Source organism: Anomalospiza imberbis, chromosome 1 (assembly GCF_031753505.1).
Source record: "Anomalospiza imberbis isolate Cuckoo-Finch-1a 21T00152 chromosome 1, ASM3175350v1, whole genome shotgun sequence".
NCBI lineage: Eukaryota > Metazoa > Chordata > Aves > Passeriformes > Viduidae > Anomalospiza > Anomalospiza imberbis.
The window spans coordinates 117,055,054-117,067,904 of record NC_089681.1 but is presented as its reverse complement, the minus strand read 5'-3'; the positions used below and the strand labels follow the sequence as shown (position 1 = coordinate 117,067,904).

At 40.5% G+C, this 12,851-nt stretch overlaps 1 long non-coding RNA gene across 4 annotated transcripts in view; it reads right to left on the bottom strand.

Annotated features, from left to right (window-relative positions):
- Positions 1-5,078: 5,078 nt before the first annotated feature.
- LOC137484153 (uncharacterized) overlaps positions 5,079-12,851 on the bottom strand; it is an 89,744-nt gene continuing 81,971 nt past the window's right edge. For all 4 annotated transcript variants that reach the window (XR_011004764.1, XR_011004766.1, XR_011004762.1 and 1 more), the window contains 2 exons: positions 7,613-7,748; positions 5,079-6,931 (listed from right to left, as the gene is read on the bottom strand). This is a non-coding gene — a long non-coding RNA (uncharacterized lncRNA). The remainder of the gene's footprint in view (positions 6,932-7,612; positions 7,749-12,851) is intronic.

Below are 12,851 nucleotides of genomic sequence, written 5' to 3'. Positions count from 1 at the left end.
GAGGTCAACAGGCTTACACAGGGTCATGGCATGAGTCACTGCTATGGCTAGGAATAGAATCCAGGAGTCCTCATTGCCTCTGATCTCCTCCAAACACTGCCCTGTACTCCTAAATTAAAGCAGGGCTAATTTTATTTTTCCACAGAATACAAGGTGCCTGAAATCAATAGAAATGTTATAGTTTCCTACAGAGGGATGCATTTCTCTTTATGGCCCTGAATCAGCACTTCTGGGGAGCTAGATGGAAACCACTCTCATTTTATGAAAGTATGCTGGGAGCATCATCATAAAGATTTTTACACATTCTGTGACACGTTTTATCCATCAAAATCTAAACCAGTCAATGTTTTGTAGTTCTGTCCCAGAGATTACATTTTGAATCGTTGGCTGTTCATAGCTACTGATTGTAGTGGAAACATATTAAGTATCATAATGGCTTCATCAATCAAATATCATCGACTGGCACTTCTAAAGCACCATTATGCTTATGGTAGCTCATTTGACCAACTTAATACCTTTCTGGTGCAGACAGGAGATGAGAGAACTCCTGTGCCCTTCTTATTCAAGGAACAAATTTAATATCCAGAGGAGGGTAGGACAAATATGAGTGTCCTTCGAACAATCAGCAAGGCACAGGGGCCAGCAAAACAGCTCTAAGTTCCTATCAGTCCTGTATTCTAAAAAAAATCAAGTAGAAGTGAGAGAAAATAGAAAATTAAGAATATATAGAATGAGGAAGCAATGGCAAGAAATTACATCACTCACATTTTGATTGGAAAAATGTTTCAGGAAGTTTGTAAGATGTTTGGTGTGTTCTTATGCTGCCTATTTTACAGTATTACTGGTAAAAATGCACAGTAATACTGGTAAAAAGGGGATATAAAGGAGGCTTTTACAAAGGTAGATATTTTACCTGGAATTGCATATTATAAATCTTGTTCACATTTCTGCTTTTTTAATAACATGCAACTTTTTTCCCCATAAATTAAGTTTATCTCTTCACAGGATAGGGTCTCAAAGAGGCATAGGAAGGGTACAAGGGACCCTGGCCTCTGGGCTGACACAGAGGAGAATTTTATCCGAAATCTCCTTATGATTTCTTTTTTTACTGTCTCCAAACATACTGTCCAAGCATAATGAAATGAAGTTGTATGCTTTTGGGAATGAGATCTTAAAAAACTGTTAGTTCTGAGTAGCTGTGAAGCTAAAATGAATATAATAAACATTAAAGAAATAAGTTTTATCTTTAAAATTACCTAAAATTACCTGGAAAGAGAAAGAAAAACATAATATATTTTCTGCTATTAGCCCACCCCAAGATGACACCTTCTTAAAACACAATGAATATCAGCACCCTTTTACAGTCTCACATCAACCTACCTTGAATTAGTGTTTATAGACTAGAATATTTTCTTACATATCTCTTTATATAAACAAAACGGAATATTTTACTTATATTTTATTTATTCAACAAAATACTCCGCTTTCTTTATATAAATAACCAGATGCCTCAAAATGTTTTGGGATTTTTTTTTCAGGCTCATTGTATATCAGAGTGGACAGTACTGAATAACTGGAAACTCCAGTGGAATGTGATTTTGCAAATTATTTTTTCTGGCTTGGCCAGTTCTTTAAAGACTAACACCCAACATGAAGCACCTAAGCCCAGTGAGAGGGGATGAGTTTTGGTCAGTCACCTTGGCTAGCTGAAAGCTTTATGCACCACAGAAGTCTTGTTGGGAGGTTTCACCTGCTACACAGGGATATTTTGTTGAAATGCATTTCACCAGTTCTGCAGCAAAGTATTAAGTGGAAATAGTGAAAGTATTAAAATGGAAAGGCTGATTTTCATGCGAGAAGCAAAACAGAGGATTTGACTTCTGAATGAGAAATTTCTGGGCATCCAAACCCCTTACTTTCTGATGGTGGATGATATAATTCTAATATTGCAAGAAGCTGCGTGTTTAGAGAAGAGGGTTGGTTTCTGCATACATAAATTTCCTCTCCTGATGAGATGAAGATCCCTTATTGACTATATCCTCTGGTTTTTGCTTTCAGACTGGTTTGGTTTCAACTGTGGGAAAGTGATTCCAGTGAATAGTTTACGTATTTGGCTGTAAAGCACTGAAGTGGTCACCTGGGTGGGGGTAGGGGAACAAGGGAAAAGACATTTTTTCCACTAGCCAAATTCCACTGGAAATGAGACCTGTGAAAATCAGCTACATGTAACACAATATGAGCTCAGAAAGGAGGACAAGTTGCAGTTCTGCTTTCACGGAAGTTCCCCTTTCACACCCCACACTCCAGGAGTAGGTGCCATTAAAAAAGGAACAGTGTCTATAAGGAAAAGTGAAGGTGAAGAAAAGCTTATTTTTCCAATACCACAGTTTCTGCAGTAATGGTCAACTTTCTCAGCTCTCATTCCTCTCAGGACAGCTATATAAACCAAAATGCAGTAGCTATACACACCTATTCTTACCTAGTAATAATGTGTTGCCTGATGCCATCTTATGTAAACGGCTACTACACATCCAAATATAGTAATGTAGCTGCATTGCCACATGTTGAGAACCTCCAAAAAACTTTTAAGTTCACAAAATACACTTGCATGCTCCTTAATTGCTACATCAGAGAGCATTTCACTGTCCAAACACAGCGGAAGGATGATCACTGTGCAGTCATTATGGAAATAAGATTCTGTCATAAAGAATATCTGTCCTTAAAGCTGATTTTTTTCTTGGAAGTACAATTTTTTTGAATACTTGGATGATGTGCGTGAGCCTACAGCCCCACAGGTATGTATATAAACTCTTCTCAGGAAAATACTTTTATCATCTAAAGGAATAAAGTGCTTGAGGCAGAAGACAGGAATCTCTGGGAAATACACTACTGTGATGAATACATTTGTCAACCGAGTGCCACAGTGATAGATTTCAGGAAAGATGAAAAGGTTTTTCATGACAGCAAGAAATTTGTAACTCAAAGAAGAGAAAATGAAGCAAACAGTTTGCATTTATCTTTGCATCTTAATAGACAACTTTATTCCTGTTTTCAGGATGTTGTCTTCATTCTCATGTAAAGGATTTTCAATTGTATAAAATATTAAAACGAAATGGAGCCGTACAGGTACAGGTTAGTACTGTGTCAGTCATAGCAGTCAGAGAACCTAATATATGGATATTTTAGTCTGAGATTTTTCATTAGTACAGATTTTGGAGTTGCTTTGGACCTGACAGTTGACATGCACAAAGAAAATGCATTAAAATACCTCCAACTTTATTATTAATTAGGATTTGATAACTTGCTGCTCCTGCCCTCCCCTAGAACATATACCACAACAAATGAAATCAGAAAGGCATTTCAGCTCTTTGATAGTTGGGTCTGCCACTACAGTGCTGGAATCAGTGGTTCTTGTTTTGTTTTTTTTTGTTTTTTTTTTTTTTTTTTTTTTTTCTTTAGTAGGTGCAAAGATTGAGCCCTGAGCTCCAGAAAGCTGCATATGGTGTGTTTTCTGCTCAGAATCTGTACCGGTGATCTGCTCTCCCTCCTTACCTGACACAGCCTGAGTTTCTTAACTTGTAGGGCATGCTGAATAACCTGTATTTTCATTTTCTAAATAGCAAAGTATGATACTTTTCTTGGAAAAGTGGAGAGAATAACCTCCACATCAGCCAGCACTGGGATGGCGGTAATTAAAGCTCTCTTACTAAAGACATTAACACCAAATATTCCCTCAAGTATGGACTGTAGAGTACTATATTGCCATGAGGTGAATTTGCTAAATTTAAATTTACATACACAGAAATAGCATAATTCAACAGAAATACTGGAAAAGTTCCATGTAACATATTTGGCAATGGTTCTGTACAGGCAACTGGTCTGTGCAACACAGTGTTGATTTAGGGAAAGACTTTGCATTTGCCCACATGCTCAATAGTAAGTGAACTGCAATGTGAGCATGTATTGAAAGTGCTGCACACACTGTGTAGTTATGTTTCTAAACTGCAGGTTTTCCAGTTCTATAAAATAATATGAAATGTATTTATTATGTTTTTGAGAATTATGTCCTGCAGTCCTACAGTGGAAGTGTGTTACCATCACAGTTGGTTTTAAGTTGATTGCCCTCCGAAATACGAATCGAGGATGAGAATCACTGTTAGACCTGCCATGGATCCAAGGATAAGTGGCATCCTCCCTGCACTATAGCTCAGACACACCCACCCACACATAACTCTATGTTATACCCATATAAATATATCTATTTCTTTACTGCTGTCATTTGGAGCAGACATTTGGCTGAATGTAGAAGTTTTCTTTTTATTGGTGCCTGATGGGGGCAGAGGAGGCTTCTGAGGGTCGCTCCTGCCGGGGGTTTGTATGGAAGAGGTTGTTGCTGTGGCAGTGGCCAGCCAAAGGTCAGAGCTGCTGGGCACCAGGTGGATTTCAGGGGTCTGAGACGTTTTTGTTGGGGAAAACCGGTGGAGTCGAAGTCAATGAGTCTGGCTATACTTCTAACACTTCCAGAAAATAGTATGTCCATCAGAGCGCCATAGGACAAAAAGAGTCCTAAATCCACAGATCTCTGGCAGCTTTTTGGAGAGAAAAGGAAGCCAAGTTGCTCAGCCTGCATTGCACCTTCTCCTGCCACCCAGAACCGCCAGTGCCAGTCTTGCGCTGCACCTGGTGAGAGCAACGGATCAGCTCCACCGCATGATCGTATCTGGTGTTAGGCATTATTAATAGTTTCACTAGTGGAGACTGGCCAGAACTGTGCTTCTCTTTGTGCCAAACAAATACAAATAAAATGTAGCTCAAAAGTCCTTTTAGTGTCTGAGATCTTTGCTTCTTCCCTATGAAAAACCCATTACAAACTCCTTCACCTCACAAGGGGTACAGACATTTACATTTTTGGAGCTGAGGTCACTGCACCACTGCCCTCCCACCACGGGAACCCAGCAATTCCCTCTGCACTGATGTGGCCAGATCCTGCATAAAACAGGCTGTGACTGCTTAGCCCATTGTTCACAGGTACATGTAATGACTCACAATGCAAAGCAGAAGTACTGTGCAAGGCAAAGTGGTTTTGGCTGGGAATCATGTATTCATCCACCTGAAATCAGTGTTTGTTTTCTTCTAGCAGGCTTTTGGACAGGTCTGCATGAGGCCAAGCAGTGTGAGGACACACTGGAGGGGAGGGAAGAAGAAAGTTGACGCTTAAATTATGGTAGTAAAAACTGCATATCTCAATGTAAGATATAGATCTGTGTGCATGTATTGGCAGGTCTGCCTGTGCTGAGCTGCAGATTTTCACCCAGTGTAATAATTCTTGTGATTTCTCTCAGAGCATCAGCAGTGCTGAGCTGGAACCGTCTCCTGATAGCCAATTTTCCAGCTCTGTCAAAACACCTCAACTGCATAATAAATAATGCATATGGGCATTCTCTGATCACCCATAAACCCAAGAGGAGATATACATAATCTGAAACTTTTACTGGTTCATGGGAGGTTTTGATCTTCGGAGGATTTGCCAAATCAAATCAGCAGAGTACAGAGGAAAAGTATTTCCTGATGACAACTTACTTGGCAGGCACTGGAGCAGGACGTGACCCAAAATGGGATGTATGGCACACCAGCAGATCAGTGGCCTGGGACCCACCGGCAGTGGGTGCCTGCAGGTGCCTGCAGCTCAGGGACCTCACTGCTCATCTGGAGCTGGCAGCAAGGAATCATAGCCAGCCCCAGGCAGCATGTGCCCACCACAGCAGCCTGGTACGTTTTGATTAAGTTATCAGGGTCATATTCAGTTTTCTGATACTTAAGTGTCAGATATGCTGGGTAAATAAAGAGCCACTAAGAAAAGGCTGGTTATATTTTCTGAGCAGTATGTAAATCTTGGTTTTTGGCTGGATCAATCTAGTCCCTCTGAAAAGTCTAAGAAGATATGCATTCAGTATCTCACGTAACCTAAAGGCTAAGACTGCAGCAAGAATTAAAAGAAATACTGCCTTTCTTATTTTTAAAGACCTTATGACTCTGCCAGCCCAACTCAGGATTTCTGAATGCTTGGGGCTGGCACTACCATAATTTCCATTATCACACAATCCCTTTTCCAGCTCCCCTGAACCAGATTGGTGCTCTTCCATTTCAGCAAACACCCGGGTAGATAAAGTGAGCTAATAGCATGCCCCTCACTCTTTCCTATTCCTCAGAAGAGGAGTTTTGCAGTGAGGCTGTGGTTTCACAGGAGCTGCTGCAAGCAGCTGGGGATGTGAGCATCCCTGGATGCACTGCCAAGAACCTGCTTCTGCCACCTGGACAGACAGGCTGAAAAATAACTTCTTTCTTTCTATTTTTTTTTTTCTGAATGATCTTTAACTAAGACCTGTCCACCGAGCCAGCTCATTGCACAGTCACAAAAATAATCCTTCTAAGCATGGTTAAGGACAACATAGGGCTGGGAGAGAGGGGTGGGAGTCATGGGACTGCTTCCACTGGCTGCTGCCAAGTGCACGTGTGAAAGCACATCCTGCTAGCAAGGCTGGGATGCGTCTGGGCATTCACAGCTTGACCTAGGGCCCTTTGTTCCTTGTTAAATGTGATTTCTAATGACTATCATAGATAGAAACTGTAATTTTTTGTCCTGCTGAAACCATGTAAAGAAGCTGTGGGATAGGTGGTGACTGTTCCCATCAAAACAGACACTTCTGTGCAGGACACACCAGATCAGATTTTCTTTGAAATGTACAAGAAAGTGATATTAATCACCTCATCAATTCCATATGTATCTGGCTTCTCATTTGTGATCCATGGCTATCCTGTTTCTGTTGAACTCATTGATTCAAAATATAAGGCTTAAAAAACTCTGGAGAGCAAACAGGGAAATGCTCACTGTCCCTTTTGTAATGTAAACCTAGATTTTCTTTCCTTTCTTCTAAAAGGAAAAAAAAAATTAAAAGAAATACAAATTCTTATATCAGTTTAATTTAAAAATAACAGAACTGATCTATTTGTATTCCCAGTGACATATTTAGCGCTGTTTTTAAATACCCTTATTAAATCTAATCATCCTTCTCAAAATATATTTGCATTTAACTGTGTTTTACAGCACCCCACAGCTTACTCTCTATGATATATCAAAATAAATATGTGATGCTTTCTTTGCTGTCTCCCACAGTGGTCTAAGGAAGAAAATGGAGAAAACAATTTTCTTCTCTGTGTCCCAAAGACAGTTTAAGGGCACCTGTGGTCTTTTCTGTGATTATATTTAACATTTACACTCAATATTCTAATCCCCTTTGGGTTAAAAAAAAAAACCACAAACCCATTAATTTGAAAACATAGTATTCAAACCATTTAATTGCATGGTCAAAGTATGGAAAGGGGAAAATTAACTTGGCATGGTAAGAGACAAAGGACTATCTAAAAGACTACTGGCTCTCCATTACCAACATATCTCTCTTCATTTGTAGCACGTGACAAATCTAGATGGGATCCTGTAGGACAGATCTCTGAAATTCTTGGGTAATTGAATGGCAGGGACCTTTGCCCTTTGGCGACCTTTTCCCAGAAAGATGTCACAGCTGCCCTCCAGAATGAGAACCTGGGTTCCTACCTGTGAAAGCAAAAGTCAGCACTGGATTAGCTTCTGTCCTTGTAAACTCTTCAGTAGGTTGTCAGTGTCCCTGCCTGGGCAGGGGAGCTGTCAGCCATCAGGTCTCACAGGTTGTGCAAAGCTGCAGGTACACACACTGTAACATGAGCAGAAACATAATTTTTCATAATTTCACTATTCCTTATTGCATAATACATGTATTTTTATGATGTTAAATCTGCATAGCCCATATATAAGGATATATAATGTATATCTATATATAAATAAGTTAAAAAATGTATTATATTTATCTAACAACTGAAATGGTTTGAAAAAAAAATAGTACAAGTCAGGTTTGTCAACCCTCTTAAGCATCCTTGCACTAGCCTTCTAGTGCAAAATCATCCTGGAGGAGTACACCCACTTTCTGGCACATCCAGGGTAAAAAAAGAAAAAGAAGGAAGCGTGGAATCCTGATGACTTTATGTTGCAGTGCAAAACTGGCTAGAGTAAGAGCTGTAAGGTAGCTGGGACATCCTTGAAACTTGAGCAAGATCCAAGTACAGGTTGGAGCTCTCAGCAGGTGTTGCCATAGTCAGAATTTTTTTGGCTGTTCTAGTCTGTATCCTCAAACCTAGGGACAAGCAAGTGCATGATGTTGTACCCTCCTTGCTGATTTTGCCCTGCTGGCTGTGCAGTTGCATTTGGGCATTTGCTTCAAAAAGGAAAAGTAAAAACTCTGAGCACAACCCGCTGCTGGCAGAAACACGTACTTTATTGCTGTTAGAGTGCTGCTACACCTTATTTTCTAGATCACAAAGTCAGTGACTACATTTTGCATGAAAGTAACAGAAAACACTGAAGTTCCATTTCTAGGGAAAGAGCAAACCTATTAGGTGATCAAGGGAAGCTATAATAGAACCGATCAAGATAAATCTAAAAGAACAATGTAAATCCATTAAGCTGGTAATTGCCCATGTGTGACAAATTTCTTTTAGTTACCACAGTCTTCTTGTAGTAATACTGACACAACACTATAAAATTTAGGGCTCTTTTTCATGTCTGCACCATCCCAGTGGGATCTCCTGCTGAAATTCTGCTGCAAGGAATACAGCACATAATCAGTCCCTTTGAAACTGCTTCAGTGATGCTGAATCCATACAAGTGCGGATGCCAATTATGCTAATCAAACTGCAATGGGCCCGTGGTTCTTGCCATCCTCTAACAGTGCTGTAAAACTACTGTCACACTCAGCAACTAAATTTTTGTAGCATATGACCACACAGAATACTGAAATTTGCTGCATCGTGGAGCTTATGCCACATGTTCCCCAAACCTAATCCTGCTAAGAACACAAAGAATGCAAGAGGTAACTGTAGAAAGTCTGGGATTTTTTTTTTTTTTTTTGTTGTTTTTTTTACTTTTTCTCCTTGTCCTGTATTCACATCTCCAGAAGGTGCAAGGCTAATGCAAATAATGTAAATATTGCCCTGCTTTCTTGCTCCCCGTTTCCTTCCAAGGCAATGCTCCATCCTGAGGAGCAGGCACTGGGAAACATAGGGGGCTAGCAAAATTTCGAAGTGCCCCTGAGAAAACCCAAGACAGATCCTTAATATCTTTTCTCCATTTGCTCTTTTGGGCTGATAGGATCTCTGACAGAAATACTCACCAATGCCTTGGCAGGGCATTTCTTTGGGCTCAGGCAGGACCCATTATGTGTGGCTTTTCTTTTCCTCTGTTGTGTTCTGTCACACAGCCCTACTGTGACAAGGATAACTCTTCTTCTCAGGCAACAAGTGGGGGGTTCAAAGTCTACGTGTTAAAATGTCTACAACCCCTTCCCTTTGTCTTTATAGCCTGGCAATGTTATAATCATCTCTGCAATACATCACAGGCCAAGGTACCAATCAGCCTGTGTGAACAACAGCATTAAGGCCACTATAAAATCCCTCTGAGGACACTCTAAGGGTGTGGTGGGAGTAGTTAATACAGATCATGAGAAGACACAGACAGGAATATGGATTCATCAGGAGTAATAGCTTTCACACATGATTAGTCAGGATAAAAGAAATGGCAGTACAAGGCTGAACAGTCTACATTATTAGGCTATTACTTCTTGCATCAGTGGAAAGTCCTGCCTTACTATTTTTTTCCTACATTAAGTACTATCACCGCCATTATGGTTCCAGCACTGCTGTGTTTCAACAACGCTTCATCCCTTCTTCATGCACACTTATTACAAATACTACAGTCTTGGGGAAACAGCTTTGAAATCACTGTTGCTGCAAGTGCATCTGCCTTCAATTCTGTCATCACTCAGTGGACCATGACAATTGCAGTCCATACTATTTTTATAAAAGCAGTGAAACCCTACAAATGTTAACCTTTTGCTTAGTTTATTGTTTATAAAACAATTATATGCTGTCATGTTCTCCCATCCTCTCATCTGCCTTTGAAGGGACATCTCACTAATGACTCTAACTCCATGATGGGTGAGGGATGCTTGGAATTACTGTTGTAGTTAGTGGCTGGCAGTTTTTCTGGGGATGGACTTCATTCCTTGGTGTGCCTGCAAATCCATGCTAATGTTCCTCCCTAACTTCCCAGGGCACTGGTTGAAGAGCAAAGGCAGCCTGTGGTGGGGAGGTTCTTCAGCTCACAGGAGTCACCTACTCCGTCCCTGATCCACAGACTGCAGAGGAGTTCATGAAGCAGTTCCTAAACCATTTACAGCCTGTCATTTGAAAATGAAGCTTCACAGGTCCCAAAATGAGGCAGAAATACTAATCTTCTCATGTTTCCTAACACTTACTGTGCCTTTCCCCGAGTCAGAGCCCAGAGATGTGTTATGATACTTGATCTTTAGGCTGCTCAGATGTAACACAAAGTAACAAAGTAATTTCCAAAATTAAGTCTCCTGACACTGACATAGTGCTGACAACGTTCAGATAACTAATATTTATTTTTCTCCAAGGAAAATTATTAATATATTAAACATAGTTGTTATTTGCTTAACGGGTTCTATATTATTATTTATTTCTTACATACAGCTCTATTTTAACTTAACTAGGTTTGCCTTCTTCTCAGTACTCTAGAAAAAGAGGAGCAAGGACATGACACCCCAACATAACAAGGCACACCTTTCTCTCTGCATTTCACTGTTCGCTTCAGCATCCCATCCTCAGCCCTGAGCTGGCATTAGGTATTACAGGAGCAGTTGCAGCCCAGGCTTGGGGAGCAGGCTAAGCAGCAACAGCTAAGAAGTGTTACACTGCTCCTCTGTTTGTGAGGATCATCTGGTTCCTGTCTGTGGTCTGATCTGCTCGTTGGAAGCGTTCATACACACACACACACACACACGCACAGTGGGATAAAATGCCCTCAGGAAAAACTCATACTCACACCTGGACTTGCAAAGATACACATAACGAGTGCAGAAATATACACATGGACACGTGGAAAACTCAACAGTTCTGTGGAATTTGCCCATACTTTATGCTCCTTGAAGCTTGAGTATTGATTTCATCGTTCCTTCCTTGCTACTCACTGCTGCCACCACGTGTTAATCACATTTCTGGGGTTTGGGTTTTTTTTTCTGAAATAATACTGCCCCTTGAAACAGAAACACATGTTCTACTGTGGGTGAGAAGGACCTGGAATTTGGCAGTACTCAAGAGAAAAAATGTGAAATGGGCAAGCCATTCCTTGGCAGACTGGACATTGCTGGAAACAGTATAACAAGCTTCAGAAGAGCCCCCTATAAGCAAAAATTCAAATTCTGAATTGAGGATTCATGATATTTATTAATAGTACAGTTTAGGGATGGGTATTAGGAAGTGCCAGGCTAGTGCTAGTAAGTTCAAGTTCGTGCACTGACAGTTTCTCTCTCTCCCCACCATGCCTTCCTCTTGCACTTGGATTTCTTGTCATGCTTTTTGAGGATGAAAAATGCATTAATAATGAACAAAAGTGGAATGCAGTCAGGAAAGCACTTTCTTCCTAATTCCCGTGATCTGGTAGTGTGCCTGTTCCCTTGGGAATGACAAGCAGTCTTCCAGTTTGGGCTTAATAAGAGTAATTGTGGATATTTTTACTGTTGGTACAAATGACTAATTAAATAATTATTAACATTTGCTGTGTCTCCATCATACAAAATATGAGTAAGTTTCACCCATGTCATTACACACTACTAAAAATGAGTGTGGCTCAGAGCTAATAGGACAGCAAATTTCTACGAGCTGAACTTCCCCCAGTGTGGCTTGGTTCTCAGCTAAATTTATTTCATCTTAAATAACTCGTGAAGGATGACATTTAAGTGACAATCTGTTGATAGCTAATCACAAGCCTACAGTGTATCATTTCAATGGAATGTCTCGATGTGCAAGTTAAGGTTAGTGTGACAATTTGCTGGTTTATGGTCTTGTTGAGGGAAACGGAGCATATGCAAGGCTTAGCTGTTCTCTCTTCCCTATGTCTGGCAAGGTCTGAAAGCACATGCCTAGGTATAGATGCAGTGTTACCAGTTCTCACATTGGTTAATGTGTTACCAGCACATAGTCCCGGGCCAAGGAATGATTTCAGAATATCAGTTTGCATTTAAAACATAAATTCAAGCTTGGTTTCCAGCTTTTGTGACTGAGAGATAATGGATGGTTAATCCTAGCTCCAAGCCAAGAACGATACTGAAGATGAAGATGTTACAGTGTAGCCACTCATGTTTCTGAGAGACTGTTTATGCATATGAAAGTTTGTCTTAAGCCAGTGGTCCTCTACACAGGTGTCCTTGCAGTTGTTCATCACACCTTGCTGGATCAGCATGCTGGGGAAGGATAGGGAGCTAATGCTCAGTAAGGATCAAGAAGGAGAGGAAATTGGAGACACTGATATGAAGGTCTCACCTTTACTGTTGACAAATTGTAGCCTAATTAGGATTTACTTCTGCTTTTGCACATCATTTAATTCCAGTGCCTATAAGGAGGTTTTTGAGGAAACAAAACCAGGGTTTTCATGGTGGTGCATGGCAAAGGCATGTGAAAAAACAGGTGTAGCTTGAAAGAGGAGATGCTCTGACTGGATATAAAGAAACATCATGAGACAAATTGAGCATGGGAAAGCATTACCCAGAGAGGTTGTACAGTCTGTGTCCTTAGAGGTTTTAAAGAACCTGACTGTTTAGAGCCCTGAGGACAGAAGCCCTCCAGAGGCACCTTTCCACTTGGATTACTTCATAAACCAGTAGATGTAATTTTTTTGGATTTCA